At 32.2% G+C, this 15,290-nt stretch overlaps 1 protein-coding gene across 1 annotated transcript in view; it reads left to right on the plus strand.

The window, feature by feature from the left end:
* Window positions 1–15,290, plus strand: part of LOC122628573 (mannosyl-oligosaccharide 1,2-alpha-mannosidase IA) — a 301,060-nt gene that overhangs the window by 96,349 nt on the left and 189,421 nt on the right. The gene's annotated exons all lie outside the window — the stretch shown is intronic.

The following is a 15,290-nucleotide window of genomic DNA, read 5'->3' on the forward strand; positions in this document are numbered from 1 at the left end:
AAAAAAGGAAAAAGAAAAGAATAGTGAAAGAAGAAAAAGGAAAGGAGACGAGAAAGCCAAACGAAACAATATCGCGTTAATTACAAATTAAAAAGGAAAATATAAAATGGCATGTGCAATATAATTCCGATGCATGCACAAACGCAAAAGAAAATTTAATAATATCAGATTATATCCACATGAATTAATTGGAAAACCGAGAATGTATTGGTATAAAAATATGAACGATGTGCTTGCCGAGAGATTGCTTATAGCTCGAGGAGATAGATAGAAAACAATGAGAAAAGATCAAATTCCCATACGGTGCAAACATCGTCGATCATCTTGCTTATTTTCGTTCATTAGATAAAATCAAGATTTATATTCTTAGTCTGATGCGTTAACACACACACACACACACACACGATCACATACACACACACACGTACGCACACGATCTGTATCGCATTCTCTCTTTCTCTAAAAGTCATGAATTCTGTAGTATTTTAATATCTAAAAAAAAGACTCGACTAACGTCAAATGAAAAAAAAAAAACTCCGATTAAAAAATTACAAGTATCGAACTCGTAACACTTTAACAAATATTTCAAACTGAGTTTACCTTTCGAATAAAAGAGGGGATAGGATAGGATAAGAAAGGGGAGGATCTTATGGTGGTGGGGATTAGCGTAGGTGTAAGAAGCATATAAGAGTACCGCAAACACAGTGTTTTCTCGCACGAGTAGAACATAAATTCGTGCATAAACACCTGTACGATCCTTCCTGCGTTCCCTTGAACATAAAGTGCATTGTCCCATGAGAAAGAGAGAGAGACAGAGAGAGAGAGAGAGAGAGAGAATTCACGCAGGATTCGCAAGACGAGATAGGACAATGCAAGCCCGGTTCGGTTGGTCGCTCGCACGACGACGCCAATGTAGCCATCGTTATTGCTACTTTATTGCTCGTAAATCCTTGGAACTGTGTGCATCCTGCCGTTGGAAGGATACGTAGAGAATCGTACACTATCTCTTAACGGATGTCTTGCCGATGCATCGCTCGCTAGTCTCTTCGTAATCCTTCTCTCTCTCTCTCTCTCTCTCTCTCTCTCTCCCTTTTTTCTAAAGCAAGACAAAAGAAATTCCATTGCACTGTAAAAGTTCCGTTCTATTCCGTTCGTTCGTTCGTTCAGTCGTTCATCCATTTGTTCGTTCGGATAATAATTTGTAGGAGACAAGCTGTGCGGTCCTAATTAGTCCTGACTAGTACTTGGACTGGGTCCTTGTCGTTTTATCGTTTATCATTTACTATATTCCATAGGACGTGTATATATATATATATATATATATATATATATATATATATATATATAAATGTATATATTATATATATATATCCATGTATAGGATAGTTTAAGTGTATTATATAGAGTAAGTAGAAGTTATAAGAGTTGATATATATTATATGCTTATACTCTTTTATTCGATATATTTAATATAGGTGATATATTATTATATTAAGCGATCGATTTTTCTTTATTTTTGCGTAAAGTTAAAGTGTCAAAACTCGATATCCTTCGTCAGGTCAGGAAAGTTCTTAAGAGCTTATTTCGTGGATATCGATGGTAACGAAGGTAAAGGAGAAACATCAAAAGGCCAAAGGCATTGGGTCAAGGAATTCCAAAGCCATGGCTGCTGCCGAACGAAGTTTCGCTCATGACGGCTCGCAAGAGAGTTTATGACGCGTCGTAAAGTGGGCCTGCGCGACAGCGAAGTTTCTCTCGCATCCACGATAAAGGTGAGCACGGTCAACGCGATGACTTTTGACCAGGAGTTTCTGTACGATACTACACTTACCACTATACCTGTGCGTCAAACTTTTTTAAGGAAAAAGGTGAAATGTCTGGAGTAATTTTGTTCGAGTAAAAAAAAACGAGAAAAAACGATATTGAAAATTTGTGAATTAATCGTTTATCGATTTATTGATCAATTCGTAATTACTTTTTATAATATCATCATAAATGTATACAATTATTTATATATATATGTGTGTGTGTGTGTGTGTGTGTGTTTATTAATATTATTAAAAAATCTATAGACAAATGATGAAGATTTATCGATGATCTACAATAATTGAGGATTATTGTTTTTCTTCTTTTTTTTCCTTTCCCTTTTCCTTTTTTTTTATTATTATTATTATTTTTAACACGATTCTTCTCTACGAAGGACAACCGTCCTTTGTCCTTTCTTCTCTTCATCTGCCCTTTACCGCGAAACGACTGGTTCACGATTATGCTCGCAAAGTGTGTAGGCGTGTTTTGTATATGCCATCATCGAGAAGACCCTCCTGAGACGATCGCGAACGTCTCGAAAACGACGAACGTCTGATTTACGACGCGCGTGAATTTCACCCAACGAAGTTTCGTATTACCAAAGAGACCCCACGGATCCGTCATGAACCGATCAACCATTTTATTTTTTTTTTATTTATTTTTATTCTTTTTCTTTTTTATTATTTTTTTTTTTCCTAGAACTTCGAAAGGAAATAGAATGTAAATATGCGCGATTCAGAAAATGTATGTTCGATTTACGAGTTTCGCAAAATTTGTCGTTCACTTTTGAAATGTCAGTCAGTCAATAATGTAAATCATCTCGATCGTATTCATATCATCGATATCGTATACTTTAAAATTCTCGGCAAGATTGAGTTACGAGAAGTAGAAGGATTTTTTTGTATACCGAGTCAAATTTTTATATCTTTGGAATCATAATTTTTATATCTTTGAATCTATGATAAACCAGTATTAAAAAGATCAATTAATATCATAAAAATTCAGGTAATATATGAAATGTAATAGGGAGAAAAAAATGTATATTTAATATTTACTATAAGATCGTTGTACGATCTATATATATATATATATATATATATATATATATATATATATATATATACTGTTCTGACAGTTTATTAAGTTATCGAAAGAAATTATCAAAAAGAAATCTTCTTAAAAATTGCTTCGAAAGTATACGTGTATGTTTATTACGTGTTAGTATACGTGTATATATATTTAAAGCAGAAAAAATTAAGTCAGAAAAAGAGAGAGATAGAGTGGTCGAATATAAATTAAGAATATAAATTATATTATAATGCAAAAAGCCTAACTAACGAAATATAATCACTATAAAATGGAAGATATATCGTAACGTCTACTTAAACATATTTCGTAAGTTATAATTCATATATTGTATACAAGATATCTGCAATTTTATGTTGCTACGTTTATATCAATGATTTACGATTTGATGGGAATATCAATGAATTCAATGCAAAGAACGCAGCTCTTTCGTTCGAAAAAGTAGTAGTAATAATAATAGTAGTAGTGGTAGTAGTAGAGTAGTAAGAGAAGGAGGAGTAGGAGAAAGAAAAGGGGAGGATCACGAATATTAATTCGGCCGAGAGTTCGGTCAATTTTTCATAAAATTTTCCGTGCTTCTTTTAACCGGAGCTTCCCGCAGAGTACACCTCGAACCAATTGAAATGGTTGGGTCTTCGTTCGGGCCTCGTTTGGGCCTCGTTCGGACCCACCGACTACGTCCGATCGCGAGCTAAAATATTATTGCCAATAAAAACCTCCATTATTATTTATGGCGGTGAACTCGATCCGCGGGATACTTATCTGCAGGACGGCGCGACTAATGTCGTTCCATGTTGTACGACGAAATAAAATGGCACGTCCGTGGGGCCGGCAAGCCGACCCCGTTACGTGATATCGCGCAAATTAAATTAGACGGCTGTTCTCACGCTGCCGCTTCGTATTTTTTTTGACACCCGATATATGTATATACACAGGTACGGCAGCAATTCTGACGATCTGCTCGAAATACGCGAAAAAAAAAGGAAACGTAAAAAAATAGGAAAAAAAAAATTGCGTTTCGTTTGTACCGAGGATCTTTCTTGTGATCTTTCTATTTTTTTTTTTTTTTTTGTTTCTCTTTCTCTCTTCTCTTTCCTCTTTTTCTCTCGAATTTCTGAAATTTAGAAAAAATATAATTGAAATTATTTCGAATCGTTATTGAATCTCTTGCATTATAATTATTTTTCCAATTAGTCTTCTCTTTGATACGGTCCTCACAGTTGTCAATAAAACTGTTTCACGATAATTTGTTTAATTAACCAAATGAAGTGTTTACTAGACAATAACGATGATCTCATAACGCGAACGATTCGAAGCGACCACGCCGCCATTAATATTTCACGACTTGGATATCGATCGAATTTTTTGCAATTAAAAAAAAAAAAAAAAAAGATATACGAAACAAAATAAAATAAAAAACAAAACACATAAAAAAAGAAGAAAAGAAAATAAAGAAGATTAGAATTAATCCTTTTCGATAGATTGAAAGCGAGTAAAAAATACAAAATCCACGATTGCATCGATTCAAAAATCAAAGATTCCTTTTAACAATAGTATTGATATAAATAGAATATAGACAACAGCGGACACAGACATGATAGAGGATGACAAAGATAGAGAAAGATAGAAATAGATAGATAGATAGAGAGAGAGAGAAAGAGAGAGAAAGAGAAACATTTCGGTAACGAAGCCGAGGCAAGCCGACCGACCGACAGACCGACCGACCGACCGACCGACCGACCGACCGACCCCTCCGAATTAATTCGTTCTCGTTTACACGCAATTTCAGTCTGGAGATTGCGCACCGTGCCTATGGCGTTGCCGCGGACGTTTGTTCGTGACCGCTTCATTTTATCCACTATCGAAATAAAATGATTTATTGCCGTTCGTAGTGCCATCGCTGTTATTTCCCTCGCTTATCGATCCGACGAATTCGATATCCGACATACGGCCTCGTTCGAAGCATACGTAAATCGAGAAAATTGTTAAGGAAATCAGTTTCCAATCGAAATATTTAAATATCGTCATCGAATTAAAATTTGATCTTCTTCTTCTTCTTATTTAAGAAAAATGATAAAAAAGAAAATGGATAAATAAAAACAAAAATCTATCCGTATTTAATAATACATCATACATTCGATATGAGCTCTTATGCATCTCTTGTCCGCCATCTTTTTCTTTGTCTCTTCTTTATCCCTCTTCCATCTTATTGTTAGAACATTCTGACGAATTCCCAGACGGAAGGCACACGCCGAAGGGAGCGACTTCATAAATTCTTCCGCGTTCACTACTATCTTACGTCTCTCTCTCTCTCTCTCTCTCTCTCTCTCTCTCTCTCTCTCTCTCTCTTTCTCTCTTTCTTTCTTTTTCTTTACTTCTTTCATTCCTTTATCTTTCTCGCGTGCGGTCCACATGGATTTATTTGTTCTAGCAGCGAGACGTCACCGTCCCAGGTACACCGTAGATTTTTCTAGCTCGTGTGCTCTTCTATCCTTCTCGGATGCTCGGTTATCGCACGAAAAATGTCGCTTTTAGGCGAGAAAAAATTGAGTGAGTAAGTGAGATAAGGAATATCAGGGAAAGAGAAAGAAAGAGAGAGAAAGTGGATTTGTTTCAAATTTAAATGATCTCGTTTCTTTTAATATTCAATTACCTATAAAAAAAAAAGAGAAGACAGAAAGAAAATCACTGATGAATTAATTTGAGAAAATTATTCATAATAAAAATATACTATTATTATTAATTAATATTCATGTATTCTTACAACATTTATAATGTTACGTGACTTAAATCTCTGTTGCCATTAAAAAATTTTGAATGTTTTTGCGAAGAAATCCATTAGATATATTGATAATACTTGTGAACATTTTTCGTTGGGGCACTATATATAAACGATTAAATTTCCCGTTTAAACGAGAGTCGATTATTTTATTTCATTAATTCTAAAAATAACTGACACGTTAAATAAAACTTCATAAATAATAAATATATGTATACAACAAACGTGATATTAAATTGAAACTGATTTGTTAATTCATCATCAATCCATATGTACTATTAATACTTTTTCGAGGTATTTTTGTGAAAAAAAAAATCTAGGAAAAGATAATAAAAATATAATAAGAAAATATATTTAAATAAAATGTATAAAATAATAATATGATACATATATTTATCAGAAAGAATATCATTGTAATGCTTTCATCGATATTCTTGCTTAGATATGTGAAATCATAGCACTCTCTCTCTCTCTTTCTCTCTCTCTCTCTCTCTCTCTCTCTCTCTCTCTCTCTCTCTCTCTCTCTCTCTACCATCTTCTCTCCCACCCTCTCTTTAGAGAGGAAGAGGACGGTCTCGTAGTGGATGTAAAACAAATTCCTCCTTCTATAAGCGCGTGACGGGAAACAGCATTCGATTCTCCGCATTATACGAATATGAAGACTATGGGAGGGTGATACCAGTCCAGAGATATTATTTACATATGCTGCTAAGAAACGGATGCATAACATCGTGTCGCTAGAAAATATCATATGGATCATAGATATGGAAACGCATCGGTGCTCGCCTTGCAGTTCATGTAAAGAGGAAAGAAATCGGTTCGGCCCGAATGCACGAAGATTACATACATATGTTGCATGCAATCCTTAAAAGCTTTGTATTCGTCAAATATTTACTTCAAACGTTTTCCTTTGCTTGCTTTTAGTTCTTTTTTCTTTTTTTTTTTTTTTTTAGATCAATCAAGTTTTTAATATCGAGAACAATTTCTCTTTTTCTTTTTTTTTTTTTTTTATGAAACTTGAACTACATATCATCGTCATGTTATTTTATGTTTATGTAATATACGTATTTGTAATTTTCAATCGAAATTTTCATTTCCATCCTATAAACGACATCGAAACTTTCACATTAAATAATTTTTCTTATAGAATCCGTTTCGAATATTCTATCTTCTAATTGTTTATAACGATTTAGCAAGGATTAATAAATAAGAAATATATTAACAGAGAATTTAAAGACAAATATATCAAAAAGATTGAAAGAAATATTTAAAAAAAAAAAAAATGAGAATGAAAAAAGTATTTCTTTTGGCGATTCTATAAGGTCTGGAAGGAAAGAATGGCAGGTAGAAACGTGATAAAAGTCAGGAAGGTCCGTTTTATTGGTAGAAAATAAAAGTTGCGTTGCACGCGGCGCGACAAATGCCTCGGCGCGTTCCCGCGAGCTTTTACGGGACATAAACGGCGCATAATTCACCATTAGCCATCGGTAAAGTGGCCGCACGTTATTACTAAGACAGTAATTTATCCTAAGACGCATGGCCTACCTTTCTTATATTCTCAGATCCCTTTTATCTCTCGATATCCCTTCTTCATACGTAACGATTATTTTCCTTCTCTTGCAATTTTTCACCTAACATTCTCTGCTTAACAGACTTTTTCGATTATTAGTACAAATATAGAAAGTATTATAATACTTTCGTCATTATAATCGTTTCAATAATTTCGCCGACGTATATTTAATAGTTTGTCGAAGAAAGAAAAGAGAAGAGAGGAAAAAGAAAAAAGAATTTAACAATTTTTTCGTTACGTGTTAATTCAAGATAATTAAATGTAATTAATTTTATACGATAATCGATGTTTCATATTACGTTCATTCGACCAAAAAGTTTCAAATATTTTATCCGTCTAATAATTAGTTTCAAAGAAAAAAAATGAAGTTAAAAAAAAAAGAAAGAATAAATTCATTTCTTTTTTGTACGCTGAATCAAAAAAAAAAAAAAAAAAATATATATTAGATATAATTAATTTTACATATAGTTTATATGAGGTCCATCCGATCGAAAGGATCTGAAATTTTATTAATGTGTAATAATTTATTTCGTGGGAAGGTAAAAAGAAGAAAAAAGATTTTCTTTTCTTTTCTTTTCTTTTCTTTACGTTTTAATTCCAGATGAGTCAGATATAATTAATTCTATGTATAACGATAATCGATAATTTATATAAAGTTCGTTCGATCGAAAAGAATGTCATATCTATTATCTATTTTGAAAAATGATCTTTTGGTTCGTATTAATACCTTTACAAATGTGAAATTCAAACGTAGTCGTGTTTATGTAAGCTATCGATATACGACATACGTCTGTTTCACGTGCTATCGCCCAGCACGATCGTGTTCGCGTCGTATGTGAACGATCGTTTAATCTGATATCATGGCAGGCATCGCTCGTAATCGTTCGTCAATGATTTCAACGTGGTAAACCTTATCAGTTATCATTAAAGTCGGTATTACGATAGAATACGCTTCGATGAGCTCTTCTACGTCTTCTTAGATTCATATCTAAATATTTAATTATCGTATGATTATAATAATGGTCATAAATTTAATAAATATGCTCAATGTATATATTTCTCAATTAATTTTGACTCGATTGACTCGAACCATTTTAATAATCATTAATGATTACGATTATGCCATAAATCTAATATATATATATATATATATGAATTATTTAATTAATTATTGATAATTATAATAATGACATAACATAATACGTAGACATACATATATATGTATATATATATATTTTTTTTTTGCTCAATAATTTAGGTTTGGATAATTTTAATAATCATAAATAATTATGATAATAGTATAAATCTAATACTTATATAAATACTTTTTTAAAGATTAGTTTAGATTGATTATTAAAAGGGTTAATATATCATCGATGATCATATACAAATACACATTCAACATTATAAATAAATTCAAATTTGAACTATTTTAAGTGAAATTGTTTTCAAAAATCGAGATAAATGTAAACTATCGAATTTAATTGCATCGAAGTTCGGTAATCGTTTTCATTTTTCTTTCTTTTCTTTTACTTCTTTCTTTTTTTTTTTTTTGAATTTTCCTATCACGAACAGCTAATAAAATCTTCGTCGTCGATGAAATGTCATTGATGTCTTGGATTGGCATTAATCAGAGCGAAGAGAACGACGAAGTGATATATTTTCCAACGACCTTTTGCTTTATCGAACGATACGTCAAATCTTCTAGCGAACGATGATAAACGGAAGGCGAACGACGAGTCGACTACAAATGAAGCTCATCAACGTAGCTTTCTCGCTCGTAAAGACCGAGTAAAACGTTTATCAAAGATATCGTCATTAGCGGTGCTCGTTAAATCGTTCCCAGGATTTCTCCTTTCTATTCTTTGACGAGATTCGTTCGCTATCGCGTTCGAACGTGTCCGTCTTTAGTATCATTTATTTAGTATTACTAGTGACGCGTGTTTTTCTGAAAATATTGATAAATCATATAATTAATAAATCAAATTACCAATTAAATTTTTAATCCGTTATAATAAAACAATAATCATTACGATCAAGATGATTTATTGAAATTGATTTATATACAAGTTCGTCTTAAAAAAAATATATATGTATATATCTCTTTTGAATTTTTACAAATTTTATGTAATATATATATTATAGATGTACCCATATAAATAATATTCATGGTAATATATAATTTATTAAGTAAATATATATACAAATGTATCAAATCAATTTTTAAGATGAAAGAATTTACATACATACAGACATACATACATACACACATATATATGTATATATATATATATATATATATATATATATATATATATATCAGAATAAAAATAATTTCTTTCTTCTTTTTTTTTTAACTAAAACCGTATTAAAAATTTCTTCTCTCTTTTCCTTTTTCTTTCTCTTTCTCTTATCATAGTTCTAAGGACATAAGAATAAGAAAAACAGAAAGGTCATAACGAAGGGAATGACTGGTAAAGAGAAAAGGACAGAAGAGAGAGAGAGAGAGAGAGAGAGAGAGAGAGAGAGAGAGAGAGACAGACAGAGAGAAAGAGAGAGAGAGATGGTGGTAGAACGAAAAGAACATACCTTCTACGTGTCACCGCAGCCAATAACACGCGGGTAATCACGATTTAATGGCTCAATAACGTCTGCCATTGCGTCCTGACGCAGAGCTCGAAAGAATTTATCGGTCCCGCCAGTCAATAAATTCACCTTTTGAGTTGTATACGGGCCTGAACGGTCCCCACGTTTTCTTCTCTCTCTCAAACTCTTTTTCAAATTATGCTTTCACATATGTATATACGTACATATATACATACGTATGTATGTATGTATGTATGTGTGTATAAACACCTGTGTTTGTGATTTGTATACGTGCACATTGCGTACGAGAGAAAGAATATAAAATAAGGATTTGCATAGAAATTTGTTATGAAAATAAAAACAAATATAATATAAAAAAGGAAAAGAAAACAACTGTATCGTGATAAATGATCGAGGTTCTTATTTATTCGATATAACAATACTATGGTTAATTCGATTTTATTTTTTTTAATTTTTTACTTTTAAACTCCTTCATCAAGAGTTAAACAGAAAGAAAGATGAGAGAGGCAATACAGGCGCGACCGAAATCGATTGAAATCAAATCCTAACTTATAATAAATTAATTGTAATCAAACACGAGCCCGTTTAATTGTCATTTTAAATTTAGTTTGGGTCGATTTACTCAATGCTTTTGAATGCAGCTGAGCTAAGTTGTATTTGTTCTTCTTTCTTTTTTTTTTTTTTTTTTTTATTCTTCCTGCGTTTACGTGTTGAAACATGAAGACATATGAACACGTATCACGTGTATGTATAATATAATTCTGCATATCCGTAGATAATTTTAATTGTCAAAATATTTTCACGAATATTTCCAAAATAGAAAGCAATTGTTCGAAATGTCGATATCTATAAAATATTTAAAAATCATCAATATCGAACTTACTTTTATATAATTACCAAGTTTCTTCTTAACTTTTACAAAAAAAAAAATATATATATAAAAAAAAAGAAGAAAAAAATAATTAAATTTATAACTTTTTATATATACAGATTTTACACACACACACACACACACACACATATATATATATATCGAGATAAATAAACGGATAGGTAGAAAAATATTTACAGTGGAATAATAAAATTAACTATTACATTATCCAAAGTCTGATAACACTAGAGTTCGTGTACTTTGAAATCGCGAGGTAGGCAAATGGGGTCACTGGCTTAATCAGTGAAATAAAGTTCATTAGCGGAAGACATAATTTTTGTAGAAATAGAACAACAGTCTCTCTCTCTCTCTCTCTCTCTCTCTCTCTCTCTCTCCCCTCCTTTTGGAGTGCTTGAGATATATGAAAAAAATGAGCTTCCAAGGAGTTTAATAGCAAATTTCTGGGAGTATGCGTGCCGACAATAGTTAACGGGGTACAATTGCAGTTTAAATATGCATGCCGGATGCCACTGTCGGCTCTGTCTGTTCCATATTCAACGATTAAGTGTGATGTACGAGTTTTGAGTGTCGCGGCATATCAAATAGCCGTGATCATAGCTGGGGTTTGAGGTATCTCCTACCTCCCCTCCATCATCACAACCACCATTATTAGCACTACCACCATGACCACCACTCAGACACTTCTTTCTCATCCCTACCATCAGTGAATCAGCCCCAACATAACCGGATGCTGCTTCGCGATAAATTTCGTGCAATTAATTAACAGGCCAAACACGTCTATGACGTAACACGTTATATCACCAATCGAATCGTTCTGAGAATAATAAATCGATCCTATCTTTGATTACATTGAAATTAATTGTTAAAGAAATTTAACAAATTTTCGTTCAAATAGTTGTGCATTATTATAAATTATGTAGCAGAAGGTATACGTAAAGTTATCTTTCTTTTCTTTTTTGTTTTTTTTTTTTTTTTTACGTCTGTTTAGTCTTTCCGTTTTCTGCTTTTTCTTCTTTTTGCTTAGTTGAATTTATTATACTCGTTTATTTGTCTAAGACTTCTTAAACGACGTATCATTTTAAAATCTTGTTAACTCATACTTCGTTAACTTCTCCTTATCTCTATTTATCTCTCTAAAATTAACATTTGATCGCATAATTATTATACTTATTTAGCTTTTTAACAATGTACGACTTTATAATTCCCACGTATTTTTCTATTCCTTCTTAGATTACCGTAAAACATTTCTAAGGGTCTGTTTTGCGTCCGTAAGCACATTGAATCACTGTAATCATCTCAACGTAGTTGCATTACGTTCGTGGATGCGTCCGGATGCGAACATTCCACGTGGTAGATAATAACGAAAGTAGTGCCTTTACACGGTCGTGCCAGTAACCACTTTCGTATCGAGAAAAAGGTTGGCTAGACTTACGGAGATAATTATACCGCATAATTGCAACCATAAGAATCGTTCGAAAGGGGTCTAACTCCTCCTTCCTTTCAAGACGTCATCGTTTTCTTCTTAAAACTACTCGTAATCTGTTAGCGTCTGTGTCTCATCCCGGTTTGCTAACAAGCTATCTACGTTGGATTTAACCACTTTAAATGCTTGTTAAATTAAGCCGAACAAAAAGAAAAAAAGTATAATATAAAGAAAGAAAAAAAAAAAAAAAGAAAAAGAGAAAATGACGAAGAACGAGAAAAATTCAAAAGGGTCAGAGTCACGTAAGTAAGTATCTAAATAATTATACTTTTTCTTCTTTTTCGTTTCTTTCTTTTTTTTTTTCGAATAACATCACGATGCAAGTATATAAAATTGCGAACAAATATTTTGCATTTAGCTTGTTGCACTACCACTGAATATCGTTTATATATCAATACGTATTGAGTATCAATTTATTAATACGTGCGTCTTTGTTTGTGAGGTACGTGTCTCGTGAGAGAGTTCGTGAATTCTCTTTAATTTCGCAAGGCCCTTTGGCGATGATTTCAAGTGATAAATTTCTCTCGGAGACTGTCTTTAAGTGCGGACCTCACGAATTACGTTCAACGCAATTACAGTGCATTGTAAGGGTAATGGACGGCAGTTGGTAATTAGGAACTTACGTATGTATGTACGTGTATACGGTTCGACTCTGTTATTCGTTTTATCAGAGACCCCAACTGGCATTGAATGTTATTTGTTAATCGATTTAAATCAATTGATTTCCGTTTCTTATTTATTTATTTTTTTTTTCTCTCTCTCTCTCCCTCTTTTTTTTTTTTTTTTTGATTTATTAGGACGTTTTGGAATAATGGGGATGATTTTATCGACATTTTTATTTATAAGCTTGAACATTTTGAAATTGAACATTTTAAACATTTAATCAATATTTGTAATAATATATCGATATGTAATATAAAATCTACGCAAATATTAATTATTTATATTCGACCAGAAATATTGAATATACAATGACCGTTCATAATAACAAAATACTTATCATTAATTAATAAAAGTATTGATCAAATATTGGTAGAAATGTTGTAAATCTCTTAATCTTTATAAATCTTATTATCTTTGAATTTTTACATAGCTACGATCTAAAAAATATATATATATATATATGTTTTATATAGTTTATATAGTTTTGATATAGTTTAAAACATTTCGTTGAGGAAATTTATCAACGTGCATTTTAGATCGATATTTTTTAATATGATTATAATTTATCGTTGTAAGAGAGACGAACGAAATTTTTTCGTGCGTTGAAGAAAAATAGAAAATTGAAGGATGCGTAAGTAGGAAGGAATGAAACGAGAAGGGGCAGTCTCGAAGAACAGCAATGTTACAAAGTGCCACTGAGGAAAGATTTATTATCTCGAATCATCGCCGCAGGCTTGGAAACAGAATTAAGGCGGTTTCGCGCGAACCAGCTCGCATCCTCCTTCTTGGATCATTCCTGCCACTGTGCGAGAAGACTCTAGAGAGAGAAAGAGAAAGAGAGAGATTATCGTGTATTCTCGAAAGAGGATTTTCTGTTTGCGTGTTACCACGACGTAACTCAAAGAAATGCAAAAGTAATAGCGGTAACTCTTAAATTCGTTCGTTCAGGATCATTCGATAGGAAGGTGCCACCCTCTTCATGCTTATTAATAATTTTATTATTGCGGTAGCGTGTGTCTCGTGCCTAAGTTAAATAAAACATTGTAATGAACGAATGAAAATACTCCGATCTTATGGTGTATTTAACGATAAATATTAATACCGATAGGGAACATTAAAAAGACAAGTAAGCTGTTTAATGCACGTATTAAAGAGAGTAATTAATGTTTATTTGATAATGAAAAATGGAAGAAAAAAAACAGAAAAAAGATAAAGAAAAAGAAAAAGAACAGATCCTACCAATATTCTGTTATCGATTAATTTATGTGTTTTCTAAATGAACGTTGTTGGTCAGTATGAGTTAATCCAGGTAAAGGGTAGTGTGTGGTTTCTGGATAAGTCAGTTTGTGCCAGACTAGAATACGAGGTAAGAGAAACGATGTAATTAGTGGTTCGTACATTCGGTCGACGCAATTTGTGCACCGCCTGTTGTAAGTCCCTTCGATCAGGATCGTCGGCGAAATGGTAAAGGAGAGAAGGACTACAGGACCAGGCCAATGGAACTATCTTCGAAACCACGAATTCTACTACTACTTGGGTGGTAACTCAATCCACCGAGTCTCTCTCCTCTTTCTTATCTTGGATTGACCCTCGTGGTAGATGAGAATTCGTTTTATGTAATGGCAGCTTGAATAGTCTCTGTGGCTCGATGATAGATGTTGAAGACAGTTGTTTATTTATTTTTTCTTTCTTTTTTCTTTTTTCAACTTCTTTTTCTTTCTTTCTTTTTTTTTTTTTTTGCTTCTTCTTTACAAATAATTATTTTTCAAGAAAAAGAACAAGACAGACAATTGTTAGGTCGTTACGACGAGAAATATAATATCGTTGTAATTTATATTATATATTGTAGTAATATTATTATATACTAGATTTTATAGATCAAACGAGGTTAAATGTTCATAACTAATATTTACTTACGTTTTAAGTATTTTCATGAATATTTAATTTTCTTTTTTAATTTTTTAGGCAAAATAAAAAATGTTTAAAAGGTAGACTTGTTTTAAGCCATCCTTTGAAATATTTATTTTTTTATCGTAACACAGTGTTTATACTTATAATATAAGAGTATTTATATATACATTTTTTTGTTTTTTTTTTACAATTAATTATTTTTCCAAAAAAAAGAGTTAGCAATTGTTATTTGTTGCAGGTAAGTCAATGAAGTGACTCGTTATTCCTAGAAAATTGGTATGTCGCAAGAATCACTAACTGCAACATTTTCTGTGATAAAGGTAATCAAATTTATTTAAAAAAAAAAAAGAAAAAGATACACTTACTTTAAATATTATTTATCGATTGCAAGTTTGCATCTGCTACTTAGAAACAGTTATAATCAATCGGTGAGTGCATCGGCCTATTAGCTCAGTTGGTTAGAGCGTCGTGCTAATAACGCGAAGGTCGCGGG

Source organism: Vespula pensylvanica, chromosome 4, assembly GCF_014466175.1.
Source record: "Vespula pensylvanica isolate Volc-1 chromosome 4, ASM1446617v1, whole genome shotgun sequence".
NCBI lineage: Eukaryota > Metazoa > Arthropoda > Insecta > Hymenoptera > Vespidae > Vespula > Vespula pensylvanica.